The 26,874-nt window shown below is 36.4% G+C and overlaps 1 pseudogene; it reads left to right on the top strand.

Moving 5' to 3' along the window:
- The first annotated feature begins 7,718 nt into the window (after positions 1 to 7,718).
- Positions 7,719 to 26,874, top strand: part of LOC122351405 — a 69,256-nt pseudogene continuing 50,100 nt past the window's right edge.

Raw genomic sequence — 26,874 nt, 5'->3', positions numbered from 1 at the left:
ACTTTGCTTATCACACAGGGACTCACAGCAGCACACATGCCAAATATCAAAAACTCAAGGATTACACTGTAAAGAATATTATTGTGTAGGCTACATACATGATGTTATGATGGACAGTCATTGCGTGTATCAGAATTAGCCTTTGCGCACAAGCAGATCAATTTCTTCAATTGAGAAGCATTCAGCTTTTCTGCCAATAAATTCCGTCATACAAATAGTGATCTCTACGGTGCAAAAGCGCAACTGGAAATGGGATATGAGATTCTGATTGGTTTATTACACATTGCCCCAAAAACACACACAACTTATTAAAAGAATAGGAACAACTCATTTTGACTATGTGCGGGCACTGCGGACCGTTTTCCCGGACTGTTAAAATAGCAATAGTGAAAATACCATTGCCAATTGAAAGAAAAACTGGTTTAAGTAGTTAAAATTGCTAGTGCAATTGTATGAAAACCACAAAGACAACTGAATGAAATCTATCAAACAAATCTGTCAAACAAAAAGCACATGTTATTATTATAAACTGTTCTTATCCCTTGAATACAAAATTTCTTCTTCTATGAACAAAAAGACGTTTTGGCAACCTCAAGCAAAGAAAAATGTGTATCAAATGTATTAAATACTGGGTCCTGAGTGTGAAATGAGGTGATTGTGTTACTTGTTGTCTTTTTATGTAAATCGTGTGATGATGTTAAATGTATTTGAGTAGTGAAGCCAAAGACAAATTTCCACTATAGACAATAAAGTGACTAAACTAAATGCCTAAAAGAGATTTTATTCAACACTTCCACAAACACATTAGGCATTTAAACTGTGAATGTTTTTTTTTCATTTGTTTTCCCTTTCCCTTCAATTGGACCTTAAAAATGATGTAAAGAGAAAATGACAAGTGTGAAACACTTACAATTGTATTTGTCTTCCCAGAAACCCATTTAATTTAGAGACAATGAGATGACGGTGTGCCATTTACTTTGCAGATCTCCTTTGTATATTTATTCTAATTGAGAAACAGGTGTTTCTTAACCCTCCGTTGCAAGCAGAGACCTCCCAGGATCTGAGCTGGTGGGTGCCTAAATAGCTTTGTGTGCTCTACTGGCCCTCATCAGCATTCCTGGGCGTTGTTGGAGCTAATGACAAGGCAACCTCGGCATAATGTGCCACCTAAATTACTGATTTCTCATACATTTAGTATTTATGAGGACTTATGAGTGCACACAAGATGCTAAACCTGGAGAATATTCTAGAGGTAATCAACTTTGCCTGGACTGGCAGAAATTACTGTAGACATGAGACACGGCTTCACCTAAATTACTGCTAACATTTCTATTTTTTTCCACCCCATCTGTTGTAAATATTTACGTGAAAGTACCTAGCAGGACTGGAGCAATTTTTGAGATGTTTATGGTTGCTAAACATCGCTGCTGCTTACTGTATTAGTAAATGTGATTAACATGTGACTCAGGACCACAAAACCAGCCTTAAGTCGCTTTTTTGTAGCAGTGATTAACAATAGATAGTATGGGTCAAAATTATAGATTTTTCTTTTTATGGCAAAAAAATCATTAGGATATTAGGTAAAGAAATGTTCATGAAGATATTTTGCTAATTTTCTACTGCAAATATATATAAATCTTAATTTTTGATTAGTGATATGTCTAAGCGATTTATTTCAATATTTAGATTTTTTGCACCCTCAGATTCCAGATTTTTAAATAGTTATCTCAGTCAAATATTGTCCTTTCCATATAAAAACCATATATCAATATTAATACAAAAAATACCCTTATGACTAGTGGTCCAAGGTCCATGGTCACACATAATATCTAGTGAATAAGAATTTATGTCATTGTAATTACTTTGAAACAATACAATTAATGAATACATATGCGCTTTAATGTACTGTAAATTCAATATATGTGTAAATATTTTAAAATGGCTTGAATGTGGCATGTCACAATCAACAGACATCATGCACGTTTCACTTTTAAACTATTTATTTTTCTGGATCAACTAAATGAAGGCAGTAGCACATGGTTTTTAAAAGATAAACAATTTTGTTGTTGAATTTCGGGTTAGGAAGTGCAGAAAGTTGTGTGATTAGGCTATGGGAGGCCTCGTGCTGTGAGGAGAGGTCTCAGCACAGGGGTGGTTGAGGGTTTGCTGCTGCCAAAGCCGTATGACTTACAGCCAGAAAGATCAACACAGCTGGCAGCCCAACAGCCCGTGTAATGTGGAAGACTCTCCTTTTAAGTTTGACTTTTGGAGAGATCGATATGTACTTATTGGATACATTTTTAGAAGAATATGACCCAGCTAACCAAGCTTATGACCCACTCGCAAGCCAAAAGATGGTGCAAACGGAGGAGCTCTGTGCTGACAGGAAGAAGAGTGGAAATAAAGTAATTCATAAAACTATTCTTCTTTATGTGGGACCAATAGAAGAGAATGCTCTTTGGAATGCACTAGCCTTTGTCCTTTTTATTGCTCTGCTTAGAGACTTGTTGCATCACAGTGATTTTACATAATTTAAAGTATTGTTTTAAGGTTCATTCTGCATTCTTTCTGCCATATACTGATGTCACCCAATTATTTGTCTGTGCACATGAAAGTTAATGGCATAAATGGCAGGAATTATTCTTAGGAAGCACAACAATACCAGCAACAGCCATTTAGTATTTAATTCAATCTTGTTGTTTCTTTTTTGTTTTTGTTTTTACATCAAATACGAAATAAATGCAAGTAATCCACAAACCGTGCTTTGTGTTATGCAAGTAGCATTAGTATTTCAATCTGTAGTCCCGTCCATGAAAAAGAATTACAGAGGAATATCCTTTTTTGCTATTATTATTTCAGAACAAATAGGAAATGACAACTGATTTGAATTGTAGCTTCTTGCAAGTACTTTCAGCCCAGAAAATTTTACTTCATTAGCAGAAGTATTTTAAATAAATTAAAAATATATTTTTTTAATTATATCATATACTACATTTAATGTACATAAATACTTATATTACTGTTTGGGATCAGTAAGATTTTTCAAATGTTTTCAAAAAAGAAACTTAACTGCATATATTTTCAGTAAAAAGCATTAAAATCTGTACTTTATACAGATTTATATTATTCCATTTACTGCAGCCTTTCTTCCAGTCTTCAGTGTCACATGGTCCTTCAGAAATAATTCTTATGTTAATTTGGTGCTCAAAAATATTTCTAATATTGTCAATGTTAAATTGCTGCTTAATATTTTTTGAAAACTGAAAAAACTGAAAAAAAAAAAAAAGTTTAGCATACTTTAGGAAGTTCAAAACAGAATTACATATATGTTTTGTAACTTTAGAAATTACTTACCTTCAACCTACCGTAATTATTATATAATTATAATTAAGAATTCAGCAAGGATGCATTAAGAAATCTTACTGACCCCAAACTTTTTAATGGTAACACATTTATAATATTTAAATTGATGATTTAATAATTTATGGTGTTTTTTCATAGGCTTGGTCTGGCGCAACAGCTTAGCGTAACTGCTCTGTGTGTGCTTAGAGCCGATTATGTTCTGTTGTTCATCTTACTGTCAGATGGGCAGCCCAGGAGGCACATGAGAAACTGCTGTTGACGTCTTACAATCTGCCTCTATCCAGGCACCAGGCTCAGCGCGATTCCCTCTCGCTGACAGATCTTGATGGCCCCGTCTGACATCACTGTCATTTGATGAGGTGTTAAATGAAGAAGCGGTGCTCATTAGAAGAGATCTTGTTTGCTCTTTGGCTATACCTGCTCTCTTGTCTCTCAAGGGGCCTGTCTTGCCTGTAAGGTGGCGAACAAACCTGCGCCGTCTTTCGCAATTGTCCAACAGCGTTAACGACATGTTCATTAGTCGGGTCTGTTTCCATGGAAATATGCAGGGTAGCCTGCTGGGCACATGTTATCCTGGCTGATCCGGGTGCTATTGACAGAAACACTGCGTGCGCATTCATTAGTCTAATCAAGAGAAGTTCCTTAAGCCAAGTGCACATGGTCTGCAGATAATTGACCATCCACTTAGATTGTCCACTACTCCTGTGAAATCTAGTGAAGTGTCCCAGATGGGTATTTTATTTTCCCACGCGCTAAAATAGCTAGACGGCCATAAAGCGCAATGAGCCATTTTGCAAGCATCCCAAAGGGAAGGAGTCTTGAGTGCTTTCTTTGGCTTGATCTTTCTTCTGCTACTTTGGTGAGCACACCGCATTCAGAAGCGCTGCCAGCTCTGCCCACTCTCTAAGGCCAGTTTAGAAGTGCCACCAGCTGTTTTGAGCCTTAATTTGTTAGTGTAGGTGGCGCTTGTGCTCGGGCACGTCTGTGTAGATCCTTAACGCCTTCGCTATTTGGCATTGGGACTAATTAGCTCACAGCTGTTGACTCACTGTTGGGATGCAAGTTGTTATCAACTGCTTTTGAACTTCACATGTGCTTGCTTTCTTGTGTAGATTTGCTTTTTATGTGTTGTTTTTTTCCTTGTCTCTTGGGCTTAATGCAGCTGGTTCAGACTGACCTCTTTCCCATCACAGCGGCACTTCAGCAACCAGCTGAGTAAAGCACACATCCCCAGCCACAAATTTCAGATCCCAAGCCAGAAGTGTGTACATGACCTCCCTGAATAGATGTCTCTTCATAAATTGGTGTTGCTCTCGCATAATGGGAGATGAAAATGTTCTTAAGTGAAATGAAAGGACTTTTTCTAGTTCATGATAATGGAATCTAAGGAAATGTGTATTTTATTAGTTTTTCCTCCTCCTGGCGTTTATAAATGATAGTATCCATTCTTCTTCCCTACTGCTTCACTGAGTAATGCAAATATGCATAACTGTTTTTGAGATTAAATTAAGTGAATTGTGACTAAACTTTGTGTAAAAAATGCCAGTAAATGGCAATTTTATGTTTAGATTAATTTATTAATCTCTCATTATTTCAGAGTTAGTCTATTTACAGTTTATCTGCCCTACTGTACCAACATTAGCTTAAAAAACTGTTTAGTTGACTACAAAGTTTTTTCTTTTTCAATAATTATTTATATTTCCCCATTACATTGCTCCTTTTGAACGTTAATTTCAATATATTTTTAAGATATTTTTAAGATTGAATTGAATTGAATTTTATTCAAATTTTTAATAATTTTCTTTTTCGAATATTGTGTGGAAAGTAGTGCTGATAAAAACTGGTGAATATAATGTTTTGAACCATTATTTTAATTTATAATTATTATTATATTTAATAATTATAGTATTTAAACTATAAGGAATATTATCTTTGTCCTAATTAAATTATATATAATTCATCTGCTCCATAGATACAACATCTGCCCACATTGATCAACCACTGATCTACTTAATAAAAAAACATTAAGGTAAATTCATCAAGGATGATTATGATACTACCCCATTATCTCTTTCTGAACATACACATTTGAAATATTACCATAAGGTCAAGTAGTCATTTTCCCATCAAAGGTTCTGGCCCATTTCTCATTTCTCCTGCATACTAACTAGGCTAAAACACTTCTTTTACACATGCGCCAATACACCCACCCAGCCGTACTTTATTACATAACCCCTAATGAGCAGTCTTGACCCAAGTGCTACAAGATGCAAAATGTGTGCGTTTTCAGTAGTGTTTGCAGATAGTTGCCTTTGCGCTTGCTTATGCTCTGCTGAGATTTTAACCAACATAACAAGTCAACAAGAATTTCGTTCTCTCTGTTGTGATCATTTTCAGTCTAGAGATGTATGTGTTGTGAATAGTCCTGTCTCATGCAGATGGTTGACTGTATAGCAAGCCAGTTGCCATGTTCATTTGCCTAATTAGTTACCCGCTGTTGCGAGAGGGATAATTGAGAAGGCATCATGGTAATTTGCAACATAACCAAGCTAATAATTTATTATTGATTGCCTCATCCAATGGTGAAACTGTAAATTAGCCCCTGGTGCATCTCAGTAGATTGCATGAATCCACACTTGTTTTTTAAATAGTCAAATAATATTATGTGCCACAAGATTAACTTTGGCCCTGCATGAAAGATGGTGATGTGCTGCCGATTTCTCTCTGGCTATAAATGCCATATATCATGTCTACAGTGAAATAGCGTTAATGTCAGTAGTGCAGAAGTTTTAACAGCATTTGCCCACAGCATGCAATACTGGTGTGCTGATCTCTCTGAAATGGCTTCTTAAACAGTTTACCACAAAGTTGCTGTAGGTCAAACCAAAGGGTAGAAGTTTTGCTGGTTTAGTCCAGTTAGCCCCTACTGGTAGACTGCAAGATGCTTTTTTTACAATGCATTTTTTCAGCCATTTAAAAGTTGATGTGAAATTAAGAATTAATTTTTTTTAAATCAACATGAAAATAGTAAATCTATGTAAATTGTATGTATAAATAAGTATGGTTTGTATTTATTTTGATTTGTTTAAATCATGACATATACACGATGCAGGTGATCCACTGTGGAGAGCCTTAATGGAGTTTCCTTTTCTTGCTTCGCTATGTTTTATGCTTTGTCATATGCTTTTATATTCACCTTTCCTAATGAATTCCTCAATGATGCTAGATTTCAGATTGGGGCTATGTGGGTGTTTAATTAAAGCTTGGTCTCCTAGGTTCATTGGTCGCTGAAGTCTGACACATTATGATTTGCGATGTTAGCATATGACGTGGTGTTTGAGGAGATTGACAGGCAGCTGAGTGCGGTGATTGAGGTAACTGCTGTGTGTTGTAATATGACTGCACTGGAGCTGCTCTGAATAGAGATGGAGATGTCATGCCTCACCTCTAATAAGATCAGCCATGATATTAAAACTCCTCCGCATATGAAGGAGACGGAAGTGCCTGGGCGCTTAAGGGGTTTTATGCTGATCAAGCTGGGCCACCACTTACTGCCAGAAACTTTTAACAACACCACCCACCACTTCTGCTCCCTACCCCAGTTCCCCTGCACCAACCATCAACATTATTGCATGTGAATTTTGGATAGTTTTTTTATATTACTTTAATTGTTATCCAGAGGCTGAAAGTTCTAGCTTGCTACTTTTCGAGTGCAACATTTTCTGTGGGGTTCAATATAGTTTCCACAATCATTCAATCTCCTTGCAAAGCGTGCATTGCATTGTGACCGAATCACAAAACATTCATGGCTGAACTGTGCTGCACAAATTGTTCAGGCCAGTCTAAAAAGATCAGGGACCTTGTTAAAAACACACTTCAGCAACTTACAAAATGCTAGGATGCTTGAGAAGGATTTTGCAATGCTGCAGGTGCTATCATACAACCAGGGACAGCACAACCTCTAAATTACTCATATTATTAGCTAGCAACTGGAGCATAGGTTCATGTGGTGTAATTCTGCTGAGAAAAGTTTTTAGTTTTTTATTTTTATCTTTTTTTATTTTGCCTTATTTGCAGTTGTATTTTATTTACAAATTTTTACTTTTTACTTTTTATCTACTCTTGGTACTTTCTGTTAACACATTTAAACTGTTGTCGTAATGACAAATCACCTCTGAAGTAAAAAAAAAAAAAAAAACATTGATGTAATCATAAAGAAGTACAATATTGCCCAACTGTTTAACTCCCATGACATTAGAGATGTGTGTGAGCTGCAAGCAATGGAAACAGCAAAAAATAAATATATTCAAGTATGTTTACTATGGATTTTTTTTTCTCCCTTTTTAACAGGTGCATTCCAGAAGCCCATCTTGGCAGCTAGAGGAGAGGAGAGGTCGGCCTCCGTCACCATGACAGTGTTGCCACGGGCCGTGGCTTCCCTGGCTGTGCCCGGCCTTATTCTCTGTTTCATCACTCTTCCATTTCCTGCTACACTATCCCAGAGGCCCCCTCTCCCCACAGAACCCTCCCCACCCCAGCACCCACACAAGGCCGGGAGTGTACCCGCCTAGAGCACCCCGTCATCTCTATTCAAGGTTAGCGCTGATGTCTCTCACAGGACATGCTCTCACTCCTGGGATATTACAGCAGTGTTTCTCTTCTCTCAAGGAATCTCTTACAGTACATGTGTTGGGGTAGCTACTTCAAAATTCTAGCTTGCCAGATTAAAATATTAACTAATTTTGAAGTTGTTGAAGTTGTTAATCTTAGAATATTTTTCCTATCCCACTATTTCTTTTAAGGTCCAATTTTTTGCTTTTAACAAACCATTAACTATAACATTTGCCTCAATAAACTCCTAATTTGCTACTTATTAAAAGTTAGAAAGGTTAAGTAATGTTACTAATATTAAGTTTAGGAATTGGGTAGGACTAGGGATGTGGAATAAGGTCATGTAGAATAACATCCTAGTAATATGCATGCTACTGTAATAAGCAACTAGTTAAGAGATCTTAAAATAAAGTGTTACCTGAATCTTATTTAACCAGTCCCGAGAGAAAGTGCAATACCTGAAAAAATGTCTTGTCAAACTATACTATTTTGAAAATAGCTATTGCTGTCATACTACAGCTAGCTGCATGACTAAATATAGGCAATATTTTTGTTGGCTAAGTCTGCATCATAGAAAACTGACAAAGCATGCTTAAAGTGCACAGAAGTTAACCTGCATATATTTCAGGGCATGTTCATACATTAATTGCTGATAAAAAACTGCTGTTTGCTGTCTTTTGTTAATAGATGTGGCCAGGCATGTTCTCTACCATTATACACAGGTCCACTGCTGGAATTCAAAGCGTTTGGGAATATGGCACCTGGTTGTTTTTCCACTGTTCTTTCACAGGCTCAGAATGTAGATCAAATTGTTTTGTTTCGTTTATCTATTCATTGGGTTATCCACACATTTCAGACAGTGATAGAGCATGCTGAAGATAGCAAGAGATAAACGTATTTCATTTCTTTAAGATTCCTATCCTCCTGTGTCCTAGCACACAATGAAAACAGAATGTGCATCCATACCTTGATATCGTTCAGAAAATCTTCTTCATACCCATGCAACAGAGGTGTTTTCTATACCAAGAACATATTTATTTAGACCGAGCATGTTGTAGTGAATATGATCCGTCGACGATTGCCTTGCTCATGGAGTATGGGCAGCATGTTTTTTGACTCTCTAAGGGACATGACAAAAATTGCTGAATAATGCCTCATGGGAAACAAAAGGAATTGATGTCTGGGGGGCTCTATATAATATATGAAACCTACTTGGACGTTAGGGCAGCCATGGCTCATATAGACATCGCCTGCAGCCAGCTCCGTTTATTGCTTCCGAAAAAACTCAGGTTGCATTTTGATTTGTCATGTGATGCTTTGCTATTAAAGCGACGAAGATTTTTTTCTTTTCATAGCGTTGAAATAAAGTGCAATTACAAATGGCCTTGTTCACTGAGTTAGAAAACACTACAATTTGCAAACAAGCAGTAAATCGTGAAGCCGGATAACCAAGGTATTGTCTTTATTTTCTCGTTTTTTTGTTATGGTATTCTGTTCTCTTTCGTCATTTTAGCTCATTGAAGCAAAGGCGCTGTGGCATAGCATTCACGATAAGAGCTGCTGAACAATTAGCTTTGCACTGTAAGCAATAGCACACCTCGAAATCCCTCTTTATGTGTACTCAATGGTATGGAAGTCCCACAGCACACCTTAATACCTTCTTTTATGTTGAAGCAGTGGTATGGAATCCCTGCTACAATGGAAGTGTTGGCCGAACTTGAGATTAGGCTCTTTGATGGATGAACGTTTTTTAATTGACGCCTTCTGGCGGCTGCTCAGTGGAGTCACCTGAGGCGTATTGGGGCCTCCATCTCTGATCTCCGACAAGGTCTGTAGATTTACACATGCCTTTGAACTATTCTAAACCATGGAAATGATACTCTTAAGATGATTTAGCATGGTAGAGCATGACCACCAGGGTTGGGGCCAGTCCTCTTGCTGAATGGGACTTAAAACCTTAAGAATTAGATTTTATACTTCAAGGAATTTTTAATTAGTTTGACTTGAAATGGCTTGTTTTTATTAAAAATGAAGTAAAACAATGTAGAAATTGCATTTACTTATGCAACATTACATTAAGACAATTTTCTATATATATATATATATATAGGAAAATTAGATAAATACCTAAAAGCAAAAATATATAGGAAAATTAGATAAATACCTCAAAGCATATACATAAAGGGAAATTAGATAAATACCTCAAAGCATATACATAAAGGGAAATTAGATAAATACCTAAAAGCATTATTTATTTAAAAATTTAAACTAGGAGAATGCTTTGCTTCCTTTCTAAGAATTTAAATGGGGTTATATCAAACAGGAGCATTTTCTCCAGAGGTTGCACCAAAGTCATAATTTATTGTACGTGACTATTTCACCAATAAGATATTTTTCTGCTATAGCTTTACATTCTATACAAACACCCTCTTTGCATGTGAAATGAGAGACAACCTTCACATTTTGTGGCAGGTTTGTTGTTTGGTCCAATATAGTTGCTGCTGCCCTGACCTTCAATAGCAACCTCTTTGCAAAGCCTGGATTAGATTGTGGCAGGTTCATAAAACAATTCTCAACGAAATGTGACACACAGTCAGTTTAGGTCAGACTGAAATAATCAGACACCTCTTTTTGTTATATGCCAACTGGAATAATAACATTTTCTTTTCTACCTCCTCCATATTACTTCACCACGACTGGCCGGTCCAAGTTGCCATCAACCGATTAGGCATCATTGATGTGCAAATGCGGCCGGTCAAGTGTCAATGTATTCATCTAACTTCAGAAAGTTCGGAGGGAGAAGTTTTTGCAGCTTTTTTCAATAGGTGGTCTGTTTGGCCTGGAAAAGTTTCCAGTTTTAATACTTTTGAGTATGTTTACATTGAACCCTTTTATTTCAAGAGATCAAAGGCTTTTTTCATGATATGACTACCACTTTAAGAAACTCAAAGCTGTTGCTGTGTCGTTATATAATGCCATATTGAGAGCAACCAGATACTTATTCCCTTCAAAGAAAATCCTTATTTTTTTCCTTGCATGTCATACGTGACAATCCCCTCAAAAATCATTGCCAGCATATCTATGAACCAGCAACAGCAATAGCATGCTGGTACTACAAGGAGCCTCAGATATGTTTAGATATCAGGGGATGTAATTTGGATGGATTTTTTTGTGTGGGGGTGTAGGTATTTGTTATGTTTTTATTTTTTTCTTGGCTAAGCTTGTACAACCACACCTGCACGCCTAGTCTATCTACAAGGATATCACCGTATCACTGCAAACACATGTATGCTGAGCTGAGAATTACTAGGTTTCTGGAGACGTATTCAACAAACACTGAGACGATTTTCCAAACGCATTCAGTATTTCAGCAAAAACCTGTTCTGTATTCAGTCTAGTGAAACTAGCTACAAAAATTTGTTATAAATGTACCGCACTACGTATAGTATTTACTATTATTAAATACGGTAATCTTATATTGTCAAACTATTCACATTTTCAATTCAGCTTACGTTTATGTATAACCTATTCCCTGAAGCAATTTGTTTCAAAGCAGCTTAACAGGAGATGCACATTTCTGCATTACAAATGAAGAATAGTTCGTTGGTGATTTCAAATTATCCATATAGCAGAAATATGCATTTCTTCAATAATATAAATGATGCAGTAAGCTAATGATGTGTATGCAAGCAGAAACAATGAACACAATTAAGGCAATCAAGTTGTGATCATAATGATTACAATATAAGGAAACTTAGGAAACTAAGGAAAAATAGTAGTTTTGTATATTTATTCAAAGTTGGCATCATCTGGGGTCCTCTCAGGTGTTGGCATCATCTTTTCTCATGTGTTGGGTAATCTAATGTGCCACACAATAATATATTGTTGTTTTATATATATGTATATATATATGTATATATATATATATGTATGTATATAATGTGCTTTAAGTGCACATTGACTAAAATAATGTCTTTACATCTCTTGAATAACATGCTGTCCTTAAAACATGGCTTTTAAAAAACTCTCACTTCCCTGCATCTCATGTTTTTAAAGCAAAAACTTGTTCTGTATGAATGGCACCTTAGTAAATTCCACCTATTGTTGTATAAAACAAGCATCTATAGTTACCAGATTTGGATCTTGGACTTTTATAGGCCGCGTCGACATTGAAAACAGCACGATTTAAGAGCTAATGTCAGGTATGGTGTGTCCTTGCATGTCCAATGCTGAGAACCTAATGCAAAGTCCTAACCTATTAGGTTGGAATTACAGTAATCTGTCCCGAGAGGAGTGGTGCCACAGAGCCATTGTCTACCTTCCACTCACCCAGCCATTGCAATTGTCTTGAGATTGTTTGTCTCGTCTGCAGAACATGTTCAGAAACCAATCTCTAGTGGGTAATAGTGCTGTTGCTTAACCACCGGTCCCATTTAAGGGGGCCTTGAGAAGGAAAAAATAGAAAAACAGTGTTGTTCCTTAACTTTAGGGCCTTACCGATGTGTCTCCCTCCACATAATTGCTCCGTGATTTCAGAGGCACTGATGCCTGAACTGTTTTGTCGTGTTGTTGGATCCTCTGTCACCACAGACACAGAAAGTAGAGGTTGTTGGATGTGTTCGCAACCTTGGAGTGCAAGGTTTACATTTGCTAACTGTGAATGGAATGGAACTTGGTAAGTGGTTTAAACTGATAGCAGCAGCCCTTATGCTTCTGCTTGGCCTTTCCTGTCTATTGTGAATGCTGACGTGTTACGCTTCAATGACCGTTTGAAATTGCCAACGCAGGTTTCTCTCATTGGCTCTCTCATTGAAAGGTGCTCTTTTGGTTCTTTGCCTGACTTGAACCGGCCCTTAATTTACGGCCTCATCCCCAGAGTGCCCTTACCCCCGCCTGTCCTTTCCTCTGTTGTGCCGTGGCATTTCTTGGGGCGCTCATTGTCTTCCTATTTCTATAATCAGAGTGCAGTCTGCGTAAGAGGATTTAGATTTCTGTGGCTCTCTCCAGTCATGCAGTGACAACAGGGGACGAACAACAGGGAAATCACACGGCAGGCGTGGGGAAGGAGACCAGAAGACAAAACAAAAGAAAACTCGGACTGTGCTCAGATAAGCTCCGGCCTGCATCTTCTGATAAGATTCTCTGAACTCTGATGAGAGATGGGCCAGTCTTTGAAGCGGAGAGATGCAAAATACACACTGAGATGACTGTGTCTCTCCCGGGACAGGGCTAGTACTTACATGATGTGCTTTATTTATAATCAAAGGTAACACTACAGAAGCACGAGACTGCTGAGCCTACAGCGGTCAATGGTGATCCATATTCACTCTTTCGTATTGATCCCAGAGAGGACTGCTCTTGTGCAATTGGATTAGCTTCACCTTGATTCTTTTCAAAACTATTTCTCATTGATACATTTTTCTGCCTCACACTGCATAAAATATTCCCTAATCTACTCCCTAACCACATTTAGGATTATTATTGTTTAATTATTTCTGTATTTAGTGATAAGCTTAAAGCAATCAATTCAATAAACGTAGAGGATAATAAATTATGCTTGAGTTTTTTTACTTAATTAAAAAAAAATGTTTGGGCAACATTTAAACTCATGATCTGGCTGTTTGTGGATTAGGGTTAATAGCTTTTCATTAGAATAGTGTTGTAGTTTTGTGATCCTTGTTTGAATAATTGTAATCATCTGCATTTTTTATGCGTAGAAATGTGTGCCACTAATGATTACTGAAATAAACTTTTTACTTGAAGGTGTTTTTACATTTTATGACATCAAGAAGTCAGATTTAAATAAAGAAATTTTAATAAAACATTTGTTCACTGAGGACCAGTTTTAACATTCTGAAGATGTTTGCCTTAATAAATACATTTTCTGTTTATGAAGAGTTGTAAAGAGCTTGGTTGTTTAGGTTTGACATATGATTAAAAGATCTAGGTCATTAATAAGGCATTAATATGTGGTTTATAAGTACTAATAAACAGCCAAAATGTTAGTAATATGAATATTGATGGTTCTCATTTACAGTAAATCTTACATTGCACAACAAGGATAACTATCCAAATCTGCTTAAACCTGATAATTAAATAAAACATGTTGACATGACATGAGTTTTTTTCATATTAAAATCTAAACAAACATTTGTGCATTGAAACAACAAATTCTGAATGCTTCTAAAAGAGTTTATATGCGAAGCGGATTTGAAGAACTAGGCAGAAATCCAGGTTCACGATCCTTAAACAGATTCTGACCTTGACCTAAAGAAAACAGCCCAGTATAATGTGTTTCAATGATCTTATGCATTGTCAGATTGTTAATCATAATTGGTGTAAGGTTTTGCATGTGAACTACGAACTGTCAGACTATAGAAAATTTGGCAAATTTCTACTAAATCTGTCCTCACATTATTCTCACATCTACACATCCTCCCTTGTGTGTTCATTAATTAAATATTTTGAGTGTAAGAGTGTAGTATAGCCCTGTTTAAATCCGTATTTAAATTCATTTAACCCCCCCTTCCCCAACCTTCCAGTATAAGCAAAGACAGTCTGCAGATTCAATCTGTGGCTGGTTACTTGCTGATGTTGGTTTGTAGCTTAACAATGGCAGTCTTGCAATCAATATCTGCAGCAGCATAGCTAAAACCACCCCTTCTGTCTTCCTCTCTGCGTGTAGCATCAAGAACCAGTCAGCTGTAAATCTTTGAGAACAAAAAACATAATGATTATGATTTATGTCCTCAGGAGCATCTTGGATGCAGACTGTTGAATCTGTTCTTGTCGCTTGGATCTGCTGGCTAACGCATTAATCACTTCCGCTGCGTATTTGGTGAGAAAAATGCAATAATCGTCCATCAACCCTTTTCTGGCCCGGCCCTCATATTTATCCTTTTTATTGCATATGGATTGCTGGACGCCAGGCAGGCTTGATGATGTGTGGAGCTGTCCGTGCATATAAAAGCACCGCTTATATAAAACTCACCGAGGCTTAGAAGTCCGTCAGAAAGGGCATTTTATGATCAACTCCTGTAAACAAACATTCAGATGACCTCAAAGCTTATTGTACTGATGCAAACACATTTTGTTGGTTATCTTAAAATGACTATAAAGGGGAATTGGAGTGGTTTATGTTATGAGAGTTTAGTAGGTGAATGATCTGAGCCCTGCAGGACCTACAGCTGAACAGCTGAGTCTGTTTGTTTCTGCAAAGATCAGCTTTTTCATGCTGCGCCTGACATTTAACTCCGGTGTGGTTTGGGTAACTCGGGTGACCCTGCGGTTATCATCACAGTCCCTCAACCTGCACAATCTAAGCCATTTGTCAGTGCATGCGTTTTATGCTTTATGAAGCATTTTGGACCGGACTAAAGGAAACCGTGCAGTAAACAAGCATAGATATGTTCGTTTGTTGTTCAAGCAATGCTAAGCAGGTCATTGCTGCTTTCTCTTAAAAGAAACACGCTTAAAAGATTTGTCACAACGATGCCATTGAATAACGTTTTTGGTTCCACAAAGAACCATTCAGTCAAATTCAGTCTCTTTCATACCTTTTGTAATCTGAAGAACCTTTTCGCCACAAAGAACCTTTTGTGAAACATGAAAGTTCTAGAGAGGTTTGATTAGACAAAAGTTAATTTTCACTTTTCTGATCAAACTGATTGACCAAGGTAATCTAAACCTAATTAAGAAGCCTGGTTCTGTGGATCCTTTGACAAGAGGTCAGAAACCTCTGCATTATATTATAGACTGTGAGCTATCTCATTTTTGACTTGCAGTAACGGATCAATAAACTCCATAAGCTTATATATATATATATACTTTTATCTATTAAAAAAAGACTCTGTTTTATCCTCATTTATCACTGTTTGTAAGACAGCTGTTCTTGATGTCACGATTTCCAATAAGATTTTCTATGATTCTCTCTGAACACATTTTATCAGAGTCATCAAAGGTCGTAACCACATTTTAACACGGGTGAGATAGATGCTTGTGGAAGAGGTTGGCTTAGTACAGATTGTGTTTGTTACCCTGTCATTATTTTTCCATAAATAATGCCTGAATGATGCAGCCATATGGTCCCAATCATTCAGATTGTTAATATATTAATTCAGCAGCATTGCAGAAGCTTTTTCCCCCTTTTTTCTGATATAAATTCTATGCAGACACATCCACACATTTATTCAATTCGTGTTCCCATGTGAATGACAGATTGTTTTTGATGACCCCAGCATCTGGATGACTCCATCTGCCAGGACCGATTCGGACTGTATGAAGTGGTATTTATGGATGTCTTGTTAACAGAAACTGCTGCTTTGACTTTTGTTGTGAGAAAGCTGCAGCTGTGTTTGTTTGCTGTATTCACATAGCATTGTGCTGTAGTCCTGTTATTATAATTTGAATATATTGTGCCTAAAGAGAAATTAAATGTGTGTGTGTGTGTGTGTGTGTGTGTGTGTGTGTGTATATATATATATATATATATATATATATATATATATATATATATATATATATATATATATATATATATGTATGTGTGTGTGTGTGTGTGTGAGTGTGTGTGTGTGTGAGTGTGTATAATTGTAGTATTGTATGATTTATTTTAATAACAATAATACAAATAATTAGAAATAGATATTATTATATAAAAAAAATCGTCAAAGTTGTTCTAGCAACCTGAAATGGAATTATGCAACCTTCGATACAATAAGTTTACTTTTAAATGTACTTTTTTCTTTTCTGTTTTTTAATTCGAAGTGAGTTTTTTTTAGTAGGCCTACATTGAATTTTTGTAACATTTATCATACACGATAAGGTCTTTGCTTTCACGCTTCTTAGGAAAGTGAAATTTGAGCCTGACATTTAATAGGAACCTGTTGCACAAACATTTGAAAACTACATTATCTAATATTAGGCAAGGATTTCTGTATTTTAGCTAGACATGTCCAGAACACTGCTGAGAGATCCTATTCTGCGTGGAAGGATAACAAATCTTTTTATTGGTTCCTTTTGCAGTAAAATCCCATTTACTAAGCCACATTAAAGTTAACAATAGATCAAGTGGTTTTGTATTTACGTAATGCCCTTTCTGTCTCATGTAATTCCCACTTCAATAGGACCAGTCTGTGCTGTAAGTGTGTGCCAGGGCAAATTGTTTTGATTTGCGAAACTTTGTATCAAACAGCGCTTTTATGTTCTGAGATTCCTGGTAAGCAGAGTTTTGACTAAGTGTCATGTTGAATTAGGATCAGTATCCTTGAAGAGGCCCAGTTACCTCTCTGCTCTTCCTCACATGTTCTTGGGGATTCATGGGAAGAAACTACATTCATTTTCCTGGATTAGTGACCTCTACTCGTTTTTGTAATGCTTAATCCATATGTTACCCTAAACCAGGAGTTCTTTAATGGATTTTGTTGTCATATGCTTTGAACTATTGAGGTTTGTCAAACGCAACCACTTCCTTTCTGTGTCACTAACATACACACTTTTTTGGTCTTTCAGCTCTAAGTCCTTTGATCTCCAGTTTCTCCCATCCTGGTGTAAGGGACTACTCTCAGCTGACCCTTGACCTCACCAGGAATGAACTTATAGTGGGAGCAAGGTAAAAACTTTATATTGATTGATGTAATATGTTCAATACAAATACAGAGTTTTATATTTCTATATTTCTATGTTTCTTTTACAGTATAATTTAACATTTTATTTGGAATTTCATTATATAATATGTATAAGTGTACATATATTTGTCATTTTTTGGTCAATACTACAACCCATAATTGTATTTGTGTTTAGACTTTATTTAGTCATTTTATTCAGCAAGAAAAATTAAAAACAGAACCATTTTTACTAGAGGTCTCAGACTTTTGGACCAAACTTTATTTTTAATTCCCCTTGGCAAATAAAGGGTACATTTTCATTGCATCTCCAGTAGATGATATAAATTTAACCATTTTCAATCTCTCTTTTATTTTGTCTGCAGAAACTACCTCTTCAGACTGAATTTAAACAACATTTCCCTAATTCAGGTGAGAAACAGACCTACAGTGCTTATTAATGGTAAATATTCTCCACTAGATGAGGATTCCTGTTTCATGTAGCCTTTGTGACTTTGTCTATTGCCGTCTGTCAGACCTTTGGGTGTTGGAGAGTGCTGGCTTATGGCTACTGATATTGAAATGAATGGGTCAGTACCCAGAACTGCCTGGACAGACTTCAAAGAAAGCAGAGATGCCATCACAGAGAGCTAGGGGCGTCCTTAGCGAAAGTACCAAGTTTCTAGTCTGGCTTGGAGCTAAAACCTCTCAGAAGGTCAGCCAGGACTGTCTGAGGTCTAAATAAAGCAGTGAAATGAGACTGTGGTGGCTTTCCCACCTGTTGCTGCGGTTGCATATATCTCTTTTATTCCCCCAGTAATCTCTGTGCCGTGTCTGGTAGATGTACCAGAAATGTATTGAATGCTCTGACTCGCAGACCACTCATAATGTTTCATGCATGAAGCTTTTGGTTGAAGACTGAATAAAATTTGAGTATCAGCCGGTTTCATTCTCTCTCACCTTAGATATCCAGCGCACATCTGAATGCACAACAAATCGGAGCTAAATAAGCCACTCCATTCACATATTCCCATGTCTGCGTCTAGTGTTTTGTTTCAATGACGTTACTAAATTTGCAGTAGTTTTCTCCGCTGTCCCAGCGGAGAGGATTAGATGCAATTTCATTTTCCTCCATCTCACCTTCGCCTGGTATCTCTCCTGGGCGATTCCAAACTGTGAATAAACAAGGCCGATCTTTCTTCATTTCGACTAACTGGAGCATCACAAGCGGAGGCAGGGTCCAAATCGATGAGCAGTATTTTGCCAGCTTTTGAGAGTGTCTTTGCCTAAACCGCACACAGAGGAGAAAATTAAAACGGGCAGATGAAGAATGAGTCACTGCTGGCAGAATTGACCTGACAACACAAAGCATGGCTTCCTGAATTATAACCATTTCACATAACACCATAATTAATACATTTAGTTTTGCTACAGTAAAGCCATTAAATGGAATACATTACGGAGGTTGCCCTTTCATGGCTCCTGAGCATAAAATTGAGTTATTTGTCTTAGTAGCATTGATGAAAACCTTTGAGTTTACACTACTGTTCAAAAATGAAGGGTCAATAAGATATTTTGAAAAAGGAATAATTTATTCAGCAAGGACACTTGCTCAAAAAATGTCAGTGAGCACTTTTACACTGTTACATAAAAAAACAACAACTAAGTGCTGGTCTTTGGATGTTTTTAATAATCAATACTCTTGCAAAAAAACAAACAGTAAGTAAAGAAAGTAAGTAAGTAAACAAACAGTATTAGCTACTGAAAATAGCTACTGAATAAACTACATTTAAAAATATATTTAAATAGAAAACAGTGTTTTACAATTGTAGAACTGTTACTGTTTTGCTGTATTTCTGATCAAACAAAAGCAGCCTTTATGAGCTTAAGAGATGCCTATTGAAAACATAAAAAATATATATTTTTCGATTGTGAAACTTTTGAATGGTGATATAATGTAGATATTTAAGATTTATTTTGTTTTCATTGTATTGTTTAATGAGAAAATAATTGATTCCACTTCAGATTTCCTTTGAGCACAGATACTTTTTTAAAACGTTCTATGAATATAATTTGGTAACAAAACTGCAGTAACCAATTAGCATTTTGGCAGATGCAGCCATTAAACTTTTTGTTAGAATTTCAGCACCTATACATCACATCTTGTAGCCAGAGATTCTATTATATGCTTTCATTTTATTCTTAGAATAAGCCATTGTCTGAGAACACATTGATGTCTGTGTAGTATCCTCTTTTATTCATTCGTTCCTATCATATTCACACATTCTTCATCTTTTCATCCCTGCTCGCTGTACTTTTTTGTCCACACTTCCACCTGCATGCCACCTCTCTCAGTCTCCTTTTGTCCCTCTCCCCACACCATTAGAGCTATCCTGCATCTTTCTGCCAGAGTGTAATGGGGCTGACAGAAAGCCAGCTCATCTCAGAAATGTATGTCTTGGTGCCAAACATGCAGCCGTTGGCAGGGGAGAGCAACAGCTCAGGCGAGCCTTTTCAACTTTACCCAGGCTCGGATGGGGTGAAAAAGCTGATTCTTACCACTTGAATTATTCACTTCGGCTGACCCATGGGTACGCACCTGCTGTCCTCATTTCCGTGAAACTATGAATATGGGAAATTTGCGTGGCCTGGTATAATGTACACTACACTAGAATGTAACTAAAGTTTTCTTTCTTATGTGATTTTTAAATACTTGAAAAGAAATTACTGTAGCTGTTGGAATTATGCATGCATAAGAATTTCATTTATTTATGTAGAAATGCATGAATATAAAACATATATACATACTGCTTGCGTAGATATGCATAAGTTAAAGAGAAAAAACCCACCATTTAAAAATGTGTAATGATAATTTACATTGTCTTTTATACTTTATGCTCATGATTTGTTTATGCATTTATTTGATCAAATATAAAAACAGTATTCTGTTATTATTACAATTTAATATTATTGACATATATAGTATTTATTCCTGTGATGACAAAAAGCACATTTTCAGCACTACACAGTGTCACAGAAATCATTGTAGTATCCGATTGCTTAAGAAATATTTATTATTATTAATGCTAAAACTGGTATTGTAATAATATTTCACAATTGTAATGTATATTTACATTTTAGTTGATAATTTTTTCTTTTAAAAACATAAAAGACAACAACAGAAGTAACAATCTAATAACAACATTTTGTCTGTAGTATGTATGTAAATAAAATGATACAAATATTGTTATTATTAGGTGTTCTTTTTATATAATAGTTTATAATATTTGACATTTTATTTCATTTTCTACAGATATGTCTGGACACGTATAGTCCGTAATATTAAAATATTTCTTTAAAACTCTTACTTACATTTCCGTTCTGAAAGTTTAGTTCAGAAACCATTTGACTGGTATTGAAACTAGACACTCTGAACACAAAGCAATTTCATTTTCGACAACTGCTTTATAAATCAACCCAGGGTGCACAGAAATGATTTATAAATGAAGCACATTTATCCACACCATATTTTGTAACTACCGCCATTGTCAAGCATTAGACTTTTCTCAGGATCCCAAACCTGTCTATCCTGAGATCCTGCATGCTGTCTGTGCACACTGTGCTGCTGCTGCTGGTTCCCAAGATCTGAACGGATACATGAGGCGGCAGGATTCCGCTGCTTCCGCCTGCGAAGGACCAGCCGTCTCATGGGATCAGAAACATCTGATGATGTTGGCGTCACTATGTTGGCACAATGGGGAGCTCAAGGTACTGAGATCTAGACCCACCCACATACTGCGCTCCTTCCGTGGCGTCCCTAAGACTCCTTCACGCTGTAAGTAGGTTCTATTACATGAGCGATAGAGAGAAACTCAGAACACAGCTTCTGTCAGCTTCTCTTTCCTTCTCGGCTCTTGATCCCGTCCTTTGGTAGGCATTTGCGCAAATGGACCAGATTTGGACAGATCGGTTTACAATGTGGGATGAACTTCCTCTCTCGCACAATTCAGGCGGTAGCATATAGCCAGTCACAGACTCCATAAGCGTTATTGAATCTGTCGTATCTGACTAATGCAATTGCTCAGGAGAAATAAGATAATGACAGTTCATTCTCAGAGCCTGCATTATTCTATTTATGTGCTCATGGCTATTAATTTACATTATGGCTGTATCTAATGTGAAAATAGATGTTCGTGCACCATGCTGTTCCGAAAAACAAAAGTTCAGCCATCATCTAAATGCTTTTTGCAAAATGAGCTGGAATAATTTCTCCATTCGCAAAGATGTCGCTGTAGTTAGAGCAAATATATTAGAGCATGATTTTCTCAGGTTTCACGCTACCAGACAGAAGTTTGTACATACTTGAATGAGTTTATAATGATCTTTGATCTGAAGGCATATTCTTGATATGTTTTGTAGACAAATATAAATTGATTTATGTACATTGTATTTTTGTGAAGCAAGGCATAATTTTCTCTTGCAGATTCTCCAGAATGCACCCTGTAAAATAGGTTAAGCTACTTTGACCAAACTATAAAACATAATCATTTATAGCTATGCATAATTCCCCTATACTTGCATTTGTGTAATGTTATAGTCTTTACTGTTTCCTTAACATAAAGGAAATAGTAAAAATAAAAAACACATTTGGTTTGTCTAAACATTTTGCCTGGTATAGTGAAGGGTCTTAGAATGAAAGTTTAGATCTGCCACATAAGACGCTCAGAACCTCTCTGGAGATGGAACCAGACCAGAAGCTTGACCTCAGGGTCACTAAAGAGTGATGTGATGTTATGTGCGGCAATGAAGAGCTATGGGAGAGGAGCGTTTTCTTTGCTGAGGAGTCAGGAATGAGATAAAGCCCTCAGTTCGACAGAACTGGAATGTAAACAAATGGTTCATGGATAAGTTAGTTTGTGAGTCTATCTCAAGTCTGCATCATCCGTCTTTATCCAGTGGACTTGCTTGCATGCCACAAATACTCATAACGACATCCTCCCTCCATCTCTCAGTGGAATCTCTGTCACAACTCCCCTTCTGTCTTTGTTGATTTTCGTTTTTATGTCACGCAAGTACATAAAGTACAATAAAGGATAAGAATTTAATGCCACCGAGGAATCCAGACACTGCTCAGTCTGAGTCTGGTTCATAGTTTTGGGGTTCAAGTTCATGCATGGGCCCAAGTGAATTGTGTGGATGTGCTTGATGGTTTGCTTTTTTTATATCTGACACAGTTGTATTAGGATGACTAGCAGCTAGTTTTTAAGTTGTCATTTTTCATGTGTTAGAAGCTAGTTACAATGTCCTAAAAAGCATGGGCTCTCTTGTTTTATTAAATGAATTAAAAGGGATGAAAATTGACAGTAAAGACTTTTATAAAGACAAAATTAATGGATCAAAAGGATTAATCATGATTATTCACATCCAAAATAAAAGTTTTTGTTTGCATAATATATGTGTGCTGTACATAATATATATATATATATATATATATATATATATATATATATATATATATATATATATATATATATATATATATATATATATATGTGTATACATAATAAATATACACAGTACACATATACACTCAGTTTCCATATTAAGAAGAAGAACAACTGTTTAATACAGTTTAAAATTATTACTTGATCCCAAAATAAGAATATTAGAATGACTGATAATTTTGGATTTAGCTTTATATTTACAGGAATAAAGATATTGTACATTTATTGCATATTTGATCAAATGAAGGCAACTTTGGTGAGTATAAGGATTTATTGAAGAAAATTAAAAATCTTTCTGTGACTTTATTATTTCTTTTCTAAAATTGTCTAAAGTGTCATAGCAGACAGTTTTGGCGAATGATCTGCATGCAATTGGACATCTTTCATTTAGCCTGAAAATATATGAGGGATTTTGGTAACAAATCAGTGCTTAGCGTAGAATAAATAAATGAAAAGCAATACAGGTAAACATAAACAGAGATTAGCACGGCTGTCACAGCCTTCCTTCTGATGTAATTTCAGAGCATTTCGCATGACCAAGATAAGAGCATTTAAGATTAACCTTTCATTGTGCTGCTCTACAGTGTACCACCTTAAGAATTTCCTCAAAGTAATCATTTTCTATTGCTATTTCACAATGTTTGTAAAGGCTGTGTAAAGAATCAGGAATCTTTCAAAGGTCCTGACCCATTTCAGAGCACAAAGCGCCATGAAGAACCACATTAGATGTTTTTTTTCCAAATGATGAAGCCAACCGACATCAGTTTATTTATTTTTTACGTCTATACAATGACCAAAACAGCACTGGACTCCATTGGGCAAGACATACGAAAGATCATAAATTCTCCCCATCTTTCCCATCCTCTGTGTTTGTGCAATAGCCTGAAACAGAGGTCAAAAATACTTCACAGAATTCCCACACATTTGCTCTGAAGGGTACACTGCTCAGTCTATATCCAAAATTCAAACATCCGAGATGTCAGCCTCTGCATTGACAAGACAGAGGTCTCTGCTTTCTGTCAACAGACAATGGCGTGAGAGCTCTGTGTGCCGAATGCGTTCAGTAGACATTGTTACAGCTGCTTTGGCCGGCGACCCTGTGGTCAGAGAGGTGACTGCCCCTTCAGCTGTAACCAATAAAACAGGGAAGTACCCGACGTGAGCAAATAGCAGCTGGGAACAAGAGCTGTTTAGATTCTGCTCTGGTGTTGTTTTTGTTAGAGAAATATGTTCAGTGTTCACAAATACTCTGCGGTGATTATGAAACAGCATCCGGCTCAACAGATGGAAATGCATGAGCACAATGGTGGCTGCTGCTCTCATTTATTCTAATGATCTGACAGAGGCTCGCAGGATCACGGCAGCAGCTATGCGGCGTGCTACATTTTCATATTCTAGCTCTGCGTGGGATGGCTGAGGCCTTAGGAAAAGGATGCTTTAGACTTGAGATCAAAATGAGGAAGAGCAACGCTAAGCGTCTTCTTTTTGGTATGATCACTCAGCGTTCGCCCAAGGTGCAAATTTCAACTCTCTGACCTCCGAGTTTGATGAATCTGGGCTGATTTCATCCTACCCACTCATGATTAATTTCCCTCTGCAATTTGCCCAGATTAAATTATTGATGCAGTCTTTGCCAATGGAGGCTAATTTGTGACAGATAACAATGGAAGAAGACAATGAAACCCAACGGGAAATGCCTTTTTAAAGAAAAAAATGTGAAAAAATGATTTCACTTGACTTGCAGCAGGCAATTTAATTTATTGCTAGTCTTGTTAACAAAATTACTGGCAAAAATGTTTCATCACAAAAGATCTGTCAGTTTGCCTTTGCATAAAAAGTAGAAAATGTGTTATTATTGGTACATTTTAAAGATATATTTATCAACTGCAAAAACAAATAAAATAATATAATAAAATTAAAATAATAATCTGACATTTTTTTACATTAATCAGTATTATTGACTTGGTAAAATGTCTAAACATTTTAAAATAGATGCTCATATAATACTGGTTTACAATTTTTAAAAAACAAATATTATAACACTTGTTGTTGTTCTCTATTAATATTTTTAACAAATGAATATTTCCCATTTTAGTACTAAGTACTTTACTAAAGCAAATTGATGTTATTTATTATGTATATTTATTTATTTATTATTTTTAATTTAAAGATAAAACATTAATTAGAAAATTAAACCAAAAAAATTTTGTAAATACTTTCTGTGTGCAAAAACAACAAAAATAACAATTTATTTAACAATTTTCCCTCAGAGTCTTCTGAAGAGTACTACAAAGCATGCATGCGCTTTTCTCCTGAACACAAACATTGTAATCACATCACATTTTTTTTTGTTTTGCTTTCCAGTAAAATTAAACATTTAAAGGTATAAAAATGTAAAATAAAAACTACAATAACAACAACAAAAAATAGCTTAGAGGTAATACGACTTCTTTAGAGTATGTAAGATGAATAAACTTTTTCTTTTTCTTACTTGGAGAATAAACTGAACAAACTTTTTAGTGATTTATGCTTTAAAGGATGAGAAAAGCACTGTGGCATCGGTGTGCCCTCAGCCTCTCAAATCATTGCTCTTTTGCTTAGGAGTTTTTGTAACTTGCTGAGGCAGTTGGGTTCACTCAAAATGAAGCCCTGTTAAATTAAAACCATCACTCACGCTCTCTACACATACGCCTTTACGGTGCATGCGATGATGCTTTTATCCCGGTGTTGTAGAGTGACTGCGTTGTTATAGCTGTGCATTAGACACTGACCTGTTGCTTCATTTCTCATCCTGTTCTTCAGCCCCAAGTAAATGCGTTCAGACGGCACAGCTGTGAACCTTCAAAGGGCTCACTATTTGCATGTCCAGGGCACACACGTCTCTAGACAAAACCAGGCAGTACCTTTATTCAGGCCTACAGAGCGGGGGTGCTCACCGCCATGCCACACTGCCTCTATTTTTTTCTGATGCTGAATATGGTGCTGGAATGTGAAGTGAGAGAGAGAAGGCTCAGGGAATGTCGTGGGGGAAGGAGAAGATGCTAGAGAGCATATCTGCGCCCTCTTGTGTAAGGTTCAGCGTTCTTAGACAATGAGGCGGAGGTATTGAGAGTCATGTCACATCTTTGAGGGCGCATGTAAATGGGGATGGGGCCGCCTCAATAGGGCACTCTGTTAAAGGACAAAACAGGCGGTGCCTCGGCTTGCCTATTGAAGCACACGGACCTTTGAAGATACGCCAATGAGACGGATAGCCACGCTGCTCCAGCTGGCTGGATGGGGGCGAGGAGCCATCACGCTTTAATCAGGGCCTCCTAATGAGTATGCAAATGACATTTTCATCCCAAAACAGTCAAGTTTTGGAGGAAGGGAGTGTTCGTTCAAACTTATGGTCTGTACTTCAAGTATCAGTCATTGTATTTTTGACTTGTTTTCTGATAAAATATCTAACCATTTTTTAAAATGAATTTACAGAAGAAGTGAAACTGTAAAAAAAAGGATATTTATAATTTTTTTCTTAAATTGTGAGGTAGATAAAAATATATCAAGTCAGAGGTACATTGATTAATCGTGATTAATTGTTTGACAGCACTATTAAAAACAATAATGTGACCTATTTAAACAAAAAATTGATATAGACATATCCTAGGAAATTATGCGTAAAAGTACTTTTGACAAAGCGATGTGATGGCTTTATATTTTATTTTATTTTATTTGCAGATACTTTAGCTGGTATTTTAGCTTCCTATATGAGACTGTTGTTGGAAAACAGAAGGCAAGGATTATATATACAA

Source organism: Puntigrus tetrazona, chromosome 9 (genome assembly GCF_018831695.1).
Source record: "Puntigrus tetrazona isolate hp1 chromosome 9, ASM1883169v1, whole genome shotgun sequence".
Taxonomy (NCBI): Eukaryota; Metazoa; Chordata; class Actinopteri; order Cypriniformes; family Cyprinidae; genus Puntigrus; species Puntigrus tetrazona.
This window is presented reverse-complemented; position numbering and strand designations above follow the sequence as displayed.